The 9,623-nt window shown below is 35.2% G+C and overlaps 1 protein-coding gene across 2 annotated transcripts in view; it reads right to left on the reverse strand.

Moving 5' to 3' along the window:
* Nucleotides 1-3,199, reverse strand: part of LOC136973696 (uncharacterized) — a 35,943-nt gene extending 32,744 nt beyond the window's left edge. For both annotated transcript variants that reach the window (XM_067268437.1, XM_067268436.1), the window contains exon 1: nucleotides 3,112-3,199. The gene's annotated coding sequence lies outside the window, so the exon portion shown is untranslated. The remainder of the gene's footprint in view (nucleotides 1-3,111) is intronic.
* Between the last annotated feature and the right edge of the window lie 6,424 nt (nucleotides 3,200-9,623).

Consider the following 9,623-nt stretch of genomic DNA (forward strand, 5'->3'; position numbering starts at 1 on the left):
CACTGAACAAGAAGGTGAAGAAGAAGCCACTGGTCAAGGAAAGTCTACTAAAGAACAATGTACCATTAATCAAAATAAAGCTGATGGAGAAATCGTTGAAGATGTCTGCTTATCTAAAGCTCCATATTTCATTAAAAAAGATGGTATTAATGGTATTACTAAATGGGGTAAAAAGATACTACCAAAAACAGTTTGAACATTTGGCTACATTTATAAATTAAAATTGCAAACATTCATAAAACAACTTGGCTAAGAATTGATTACTAATCATTCAGAAAAGAAAAGATAATCTCATGATGCCAAGAGAACTTAGGTAAAACCCAGAATATTTTAGGATAGCCATCATAAGAACCACAAAAGAAAAAGTCTAGGATGATAGAAATAAGAATCAAAAATTAAGATATGTCAGAAGATTGTAATGCATATATGTATATAGACATTTTCACATCTATAGTGAAAAATGCGTTAACTTTGATGATTAATAACTTTTTGTATAAAATATTTTTAAATGCCTTTTCTTTTACTATTTAGATCAGTGTTTTTCAACCAGGGTGCCACAGCGCCACAATTGGGGTGTCTCAAAGTTTAGGGTCGATAATAAAATTAGATTTAAAAAACAACAGCGAGACTATTATTTTACATGTAGGTATTTTGACAAAATTCAATGAACTTAAATTTTGATTTTGAACACACAAACACTTTTTCTGCATTAAAATGCTACTTCAAACTGTCAATTTTTAAAATTTTTCTTCCCGGAGAGGGAGTCCCCTCCCCAGCATTGCACATAATATTCGTTTTCGCAAAGAATTCATCTGCACCCCATTAAGCCCACTTATTTAGATTCTAAATCCACCACTGGTCAAGAGTGTCACGATTTTTTATTTTTCAATCAGGGATGCCACTCAATGAAAAAGATTGAAAAACACTGATTTAGATATATGTTTTGAAAGTATTACTTTTTGCTACATTAATACACCGTAAGAAAATTATTCTTTTGAATGCATTAAAGTACACTTTGTACAAAAAAGTTAATATATTGACCTTTTGTTTTGTTTTGTATAATTACTACTATGATTATTTAACTAATGTCTTGACATATACCGTATATTTCCACAGATAAGACGAGGTATAAATTTTCGTCAAAGTTTTATAGTTTTAGCATATATCTGTCCTATAAGACGACCCCCAAATTATCAACGACTTATGAATTTAGTTTACATCAGCGATCATCATCTGGATAATAACACTGTATAGCGTATACGGAATTAGGTCCTATTCGTAATTTTTTGAATGAACAAATTTTATTTTCTGCCTTGCTATTGTTGCAAACGTTCACACTGATTCGAGCATTCGGGTAATGACCTTCTTGACTATTCACAAAAATGTCCTATGGGCTAATTCTATTTTGTGGACATGCCTTCTACTAGTAAATAATTATGGTTTGTTCATTTTTTTATAATGGTTTTAATTTATATAAATTTCAATCTAATTTTTTTATATCTGTCCTATAAGACAACCCGGATTTTGGGGTCTTCTTTTGTGATTCAACTATCGTCTTATCTGCAGAAATATATGGTATTTTTTTTTTTGCAATTTATATATATGGAAAATATCATAAATTACTTTAAACTATAAAAAACATTTATGTTTTAATAGAAACATTATTTTGAAGGGATTTGTCACACCTCACCTTGTGACTAACATTACAAAAGTCCATCTTGTCAATGCTAGGTTAACCCGGGAGGGGTCGCATGACCCATTCTGACCCGCACCCCCTATTTCATGATCGACTGAATCGTTAATAATTAAGTTTTACCGATGTGACTCACAGTAGCTTCCTAAATTTATTGTTATTATCGGAACGTATCGCCGTTACTCAGTTTCTCAGAACGCATTAAGAGATATTGGCTCTTTTGGGTCATGGTGATCCACAGCGACCCTTGACGTCTGCGTAAATTTGTATTATTAATGTAATGTAAATAAAATAAATATAATTTTTTAAAATCATAAAGTGACATACCTTTTCTATGATAAAAATAACTTCTATCATCACTAATTGTTTCATGTTTTTTTAAATAGTTAAATTTTTCAGATACTTATAAAAATTTTCCCCAAAATTTAATATGTAAATTCGAATATTAATAAATAATTAACTAAGGCTTACAAACTAAACATATATATTTATTAAATTACTAAACAGAATAAAAAATATTTAAAAGAAAAAAGTGAAAAAAGTTGAACTGTTAAGAAAAAAATTAATATCTAAAATGCGGATCGAGGTGACCCGCAGCAACCTCTATAGGTTGTTGACCTTTGCGACCTCACCCAGGTTAAGTAATAAGATCTTTTTTCGGTTGTATTTGAACTGTTGGAAAGGATATAAGAATTTTAGAAACAATATCTAATTAGGGAACTTTTCTTTCTGCTCTGGAGCACAAAGAAGACCTTTTTATCAGCCCATTGTGGGTTCAGCCATGCCCACAATGGTGCAGCCAAGCAGTAAGGGATGAGAACCAACATATCCGGGAAAATCTTGGGGTTTTTTGACCTACTTAGATTTGTTCCTGGGTTCCCAGAATGTATGCTTACCCCTTAATCACTTGGCCATCTGGCCAATAACATTAGAGATTATTCTTAAACTCATTAATTTTAATTTTATACCCATATATATATACAACACACGACAGCCTACTACAGCTCTTGCAAAAAAAACCAATGATCTTTGATAGGAATAAAATCTTGTTTAGTATGTATCAGAACTGAAATTAATTTTATCAACTAAGCATGGTTCCTATTAGAAACAGTCAGCATGGATGACAAACGCAAAACTAACGCTTTGATCCAAATCACACTTCTAAAATAGCAATAAAAATACATTAATAAAAAATAACTTGAAATTTACAATAATTAAAGTATGAAATATTTTATTATTCTAATAAAATCTATAATTTTATTTAATTTACCTAACCAAATTCGTATCAAATAAAATTCAACTTAAATCAGTTAAATTACTTATTTGCATTCTTTAATACAAAAAAAGAGATTGTTTTAAGCAAAATAATTAAAATGTGGTAACCTAAAATATTAATAGAAAGTCATATTTAAACTTACATTTTTCTTTTTGTTTATATTGTTTTAAAACTACAATTTGTACCAAACGAACGTTACACGTAAGATTTGAATGACGCGCTCCCTCTACATTAACTATTAATTTTTTATTTATTTATTTTGTAAAGTCAAAATTATAACCTTACATAATTTATCTTTTTCATTAAAAGATATCTAGGTATTTATTTATAAGTATTAATTTCAAATAAATTATACATTTTTTAAATATATATATATATATATATATATATATATACATCCGGCCGTCGGATAGAGTTAAAAATATATATATATATATATATATATATATATATCCGACGGCCGGATGGCCGAGCGGTTAAGGTGTAGTCTACCGCTTCAGTTTTTTTTTTTTTTTTTTAACTCTCCGCCCTGTGGGCACTAAGAGAGCTTCTTATCGCAAACCCATTATGGGTTCGGCCAGGTCCACAATGCCTGGGTGATGAGAGACGGGGATCGACATATCTGGTCAGACCACCCCGAAAAATTCCTGGGGATTTATCGACTCGTCCGGATTCGAACCCGGTCCCCCAGAGCGGTAGACTGCCACCTTGACCGCTCGGCCATCCGGCCTTTAAAATCTACCACTTTAGTGGACTCGGGATAGAAAAGGGTCAAAAAACTCCAGGAATTTTTTGAAGTGGTTTACCCTGGGTATGTAGGGTTACCGGTCGCACATTGTATGCTTGGCCGAACCCATGAGAGACTTGATTCTAATAAATGGATCTCCTCTTAGTGCCCACAGGGCAGAAATAATCCGGACGAGTCGAAAATCCTTAGAAATTTGAAACTGGGGTCCACAATGGGACAACTGGATAGAGTAGAATGGACCCCAACATATCAGGAAAGATTACCCCAAAAAATTCCTCGGATTTTGGCCCTTTCGAACCGAGTCCACTAGGCTGACATTTAGACGGCCGGATGGCCGAGCAGTCAAGGTGATAGCCTACCGCTCTGAGAGACTCGGGACGAGTCCGGATGAAGTCGAATCCGGACGAGTCGAAAAATCCTCAGGAATTTTTCGGGGAGTGGTCCGTCCAGATATGTCGGACCCCATCCCTCACCACCTCGCCGCCCTGTTATGGTCCTGACTGAATCCATAATGGGCTTGCTAAAAGAGGCTCTCTTAGTGCCCATGGGACGAAGAGTTAAAAAAATCTAGGCTGACACTTTAACTGCTCGGACATCCGACCGACGGAAGGTGAACGATCATGGTAATCACGTTGCCTGATATAGTATGTTTATTTTTATTTTGTTTTTCTCTTTCCACTCTACAGGTACTAAGAGAGCCTTTAAATCACACTCAACATACATTCGACTAGGCCCGCAATTGGAATAACTGAGTAGTGAGAGACGGGGTCAGACATATCAAGCACAGACTATCCCCAATATTTCTGGTTTTCGACATCCCTATTCGATCCGGGTTTTCCAGAGCAATAGGACGATGCCATAACTGGCTCCCAGTACTATGCATTACTTGTTAAAATCTTCTATCAGCTAAACAGCAATGCCAACTCGGCGCTTAAAAAATTTCAACAATAGCAAGGTTAAGGCCGAAGTTTTAAACGCGAAAACATGTACATCAGGCGTTCAGCGCCGCTTTCCTGTAAGCCTAGAAGTTTGACAATGGCTTTTGGAATGTCTTTCCAAACACCATTGTCAAACTTCTAGGCTTACGGGAAAGCGGCGCTGAACGTCTGACGTACATGTTTTCGCGTTTAAAACTTCGGCCTCAACCTCGCTATTTAAAGGTAATTTAAGCACTTAAAGTAAAAACTACTGTGGGTCTCGCATCACCCTCTATCCTGGTTGCATCAGCTAACATTCAGAACGTGTTAGGGGTTTTCTTAATCACCACAACGCGTAGTAGTCAAATATGAAAGCGACGACGCGAATTTCGCTTTGTGGTCTTTTTTAATTCGTCACAACGCGTTGTGACTGTTTTTGCAAGTGCCACAACGCGTTGTGCACATTTTTTTCGCTCAATGAGCGTTTTCCTTCTTTGAGCCTAACATATACACCATTCTATGTGCAATTATCGTGCAATCATTCTATATGTGCATCTCGATATAGCGTCACCCTTATTAATGAATTTTAAATCTTAATTATTAATAAGCGTATTATAATTAAATATAGAAAAATTCGTGAGTTATGTTTTTAAATTAATATTAATTAAAACTTAATAATAAAATAAAATTAAAGGAAAATATTTTAAATAATTTTAAAAATAGAAAAAAAACTTAAATATGCAAACAAACTTTTTCCTTTAGCTGGCGCGCTGAATTGAAAAGAAAATGGTGCTTCCTGGTTTAGCACGTAATATGTAGGTTTTTAATCGTTCAAAAATGATTACTTTAACTAAAATTAACGTTGATACAGAGCGATCAATCTCGGCGCCCCAAAAGGCCAGCCAACTGCTATTTTTACGGATAGTCGAGCAGTGTTGCTGGCCATTGCCAACGTGTCGCTCACTTCATTGGCGATCATCTTGGACTTAGCGGCGGCGGTTAGCACTTTCCCTGCCCCCCTGGAACTCATTTGGACCCAGGTCATTCGAGCATTCCGATTAATGAGGAGGCCGACAAGTATGGCTGCAAGTCATACTCAACTAACAGGCTCATGGAGACGTTACTTAACGCCGAAAGAGATTCATCACCTCTATCGGGATAAACTAATTCATACCTTCCCGGAAGCCTGGTCGGAATCCCATAGGATCAAGGGGAGAGAATACATGCGACCCTTCGCTCCCTGGACATACTACCTTGCTTCTTTGCGAAGCACGGAGTCACTGTTGGCCAGGCTGAGAACAAACATGGCCCCATTAAACGTCTTTCTTCATTCTCGAAACCTATGCCAATCACTGGACTGCCAACACTGTGGTGCGGAGGAAACTACCGACCACTTTTGGCTGGAATGCCCAGCATTCGCAGGGACTTGGGCCACACCCTTTCATTAGACCTGAATCTAGTATGTACAGTACTTTGGACCAAATATACTGGCCGAACATGGGGATCCACCCTCGCACCCACATCTCACTTCTGGAAAAGTCAGTGGCGTGCCGTGACATTTGATGATAGGGAAGCTGTGTTTCTGTAAGAAGCCGACTTTCAGGGGCAATCAATTAATTGCGCGTCAGGGCCCGTTCGTATTCGTTTGTTCGATAAGCCAGTAAAAACCGTATACTTCTTTAAATGTATTTTTAATAGATTATCTGACGTACTTAATGAATAACAGAGGTAATTATACTGAACTTTCTTATTAGATTCAATAAATTCCCTACGCCCTCTAAATGCCAATTCTCGCTTTGAGAAAAAACATATAACATCTATTAATTTAGATATATCTATTAATCGTAATTATCTTGTTATAATTTTCAATATTTATTTTATATTGTCTACCAATGTTAAATTCTATTCCTCTTTGATTTCCAAATTGCTTCATTTTTCGAAAGAATCGTCATTCGTCATAAATTTTATCGACAAAATGTCGAAATTTTTTGTTGACGTATTTATATTTAATTTAGGCATTGGTCTTTCTCTTTTAATAATGTTTTCCTTTTCATTATATGGTCTTGAGCCAAAACTTTTTAAAAATAAATTTTTGAATCACTAGCCACGATATAAGGGCTAAAATTAAAATTATTAAAAAAAACTTACTTGGTAAAACGAAATATGTGACGAATATACATACCTAGTACAAAAAATTCTTCAATTGTATGAATATACTTTTAATGAAACTTATAATTAAATATAACTTTGTGAAGAAACGTACATAAAAATAACAAAATATTCTTTACTTTTTAAATCTTAAAACAATCCACTTAGTGAAATAGCTCCCTACGAGTGGCTAATGAATGGAATCAGAGACGGTCCAGATAGGTGTGTCCGTGCCAAATCCCGAGGGTGCCGATACCGGTCAATGTCAAATGCCTCTTTTGTCGCGTCACTAGTATATATCAAAGGACGCGACGGGGTTGTTGTAGATTTTAAACGTTTCTCACGATAGCTGTAAAAATCTAAATATGTTAAACTTAACAGATTGTCCGTCGTTCGTTTTCTAACTAATTCGTTTTAGGATCGAGTGTTCACGGAAATTTCCAAAATTTACAACTTTTCGGTCACTCTCATTGAACTGGAGAAAATTTCTGTCTTTATTACATCTAATATTACGAAGAGATCAGACCCCACTGTACTCGGCAAGAGATTGGTTCGTTAAGTAAAATTTCGGCTCTTTCATCGGGGTTTTATTTATGTTTCTAATTCCCTAATCGCTTAATTATTTAATTACTTCTTAAATAGAAATAAGTCGAAACCGGTTACTTTGTACTCGAATATCTGTAGTCTTGGGAAAGAAGTGGAAAGAAATTTTTATGACAACCGATACATAAATCGTAAATTTAAGGAAAAGAAATTCTAGAGCTTTTTTTGTACCATTGTACGTCTCATTCATTAAATTTGGTTGTAAATGATGCAGCCAAAGTAACAGTTAATTTTTTATCACTGTACTAGAATTGTACACGTTTTTTCTGCATCCCCTTACAGATGGGACATACTAAATCGTAATATCACCGATTTAACATTGAAATCCGTAAGTAATATAAGATGGGAGAGCAGAATAAACGCGGAATAAACGTATCAAATATTTTAATGGATTTTTTAAAACTCCTGTCAACTATACAGAACTATCATAAAAACATGCCAGTAAATTCCTATCGGTTGGGTTAAGTTATAAATCTAGTCTACGGTGGGCAACCTTTTTTATAACGTGGGCCAGAATAAATTTTACGTTTTTTTCCGCGGGCCGTAGTAGTCAATTGACGCCTTCTTGTGACTCGTAATTTTTTTAGTCTGCAAATATGAAATAAATAAATAAAAAGTTAATTACTACATTTATTTCTCTTATCGTTTTCGAAAATTACAAAGAATTGGAAAAATAAGTATTAATTAGTTATTTTTCCGATTTAATAATCTATTAAAGATCTCGCGGGCCGGATAGAAACTTTTCGCCAGCCATAGCTGGCCCGCGGGCCGGGGTTGTCCGCCGTTGATCTAGTCTGCTCATGATTCACATAATCAGGCGAGGGTGGCCGAATATCTAGCAGGCGGCTAACAGCCCACAACCGCTCCGGGATATAAAGTCGGACGCTTTACGCGTGTTAAACCGGGTGAGGTTGGTGCTCTGTAAACCGCATGTGACAATGCCTATATAATCTGGCTGATTGGAAACTGACCCGGTTTCGACACTCCTTCCGCCACCGAATCATTCGAATATACAATAGCAATCTTATCGTTTTTTTTTTCACATGTAGTATAGAAATTTGTAAAAGATACATAATGCAGTTATAATAAAATATTAATTTTAATTAATGCAAAGTACGTTAAAATATGAAAATTTATATTTTATAAAATACAAGGGAAGGTCATTGGAAGGTGGAATCGGCGCTTCCATCGCTTCCAATGACTGCACGCCACTGGGAAAAGTACAGTACATACATAGCACAGGATGTTTCGCCTAGTCACCAGGCGGCGCTCGTTGTCGGAAAAGCCGAGACACAGTTGCAAGCTCCATATAAACCCCGTAACAGAAAGAAAATTAATGTTGTCAGTTTTAAACAGGATTATTTTCTGTGTACTCTACGAACAAGAGAGTAATCAGTTTCATATACAGTCAAACCTGTTTTTATGCGGTGGATAGGGACCGCATAAAAAAAACGCATAAAAAAATTGCACGAAACTTCACGAATGGCTGTAAAAAATAGTTTTCGCAACACAATTTAAAAAAATATTTTTTATGCGGTCAACAGGGACCGCATAAAAAAAGTCTCACATAGAAAATAACTCAAAACCGTACGAAATAGAATTTATTGACAACAGATGTCAGCACTTGACTGCATCGTCTGATCTATCGTCTGTTTTACATATTTTTGTCCAGGTGGTGTTTTGTTGACTTAAAAAGTAAATTATTTCATTTTTCGCATATTCATGCAATAATATTACTATAATAAGTGCATTTATGCTATAATAAGTTTATTTAGCTATAATAAGTCAACGTGAGACATGACGAATCGCACGAGACTAGTCGCCAACTATACCGCACAAATTAAAAATTCGGATAAAAAATCGCACAAAAAAAGACCGCATAAAAACAGGTTTGACTGTATTACTAATTTCACTTAATAGTGATAAATATTTTACAAGATGACATGAGGAGGGTGAACGTCACTCCAGAAGACGCATTGGACCATACCAAATGGAGAAGGGCATGCAAGAAAGTGGACCCTGCATAAAAGCAGGACCTCAACGCTAGGAAGAAGTGATAAATATTTTAAAGGGATTTTTTATTTTATTGGTAAGTTATCTTACATACTTAACTATTTACTTATGCCAGATTCAAATTTATGTTTATATAAGCATGTTTGTTTACGCAATATTCATTGTCTTTTATCTTTAATCACTAATGAATTTTGTCTACAAACATGTTGACACAATGTCCGAGTC

This window comes from Centruroides vittatus, unplaced genomic scaffold, assembly GCF_030686945.1.
Source record: "Centruroides vittatus isolate TY-2023 unplaced genomic scaffold, ASM3068694v2 contig_3271, whole genome shotgun sequence".
NCBI classification, from domain to species: domain Eukaryota; kingdom Metazoa; phylum Arthropoda; class Arachnida; order Scorpiones; family Buthidae; genus Centruroides; species Centruroides vittatus.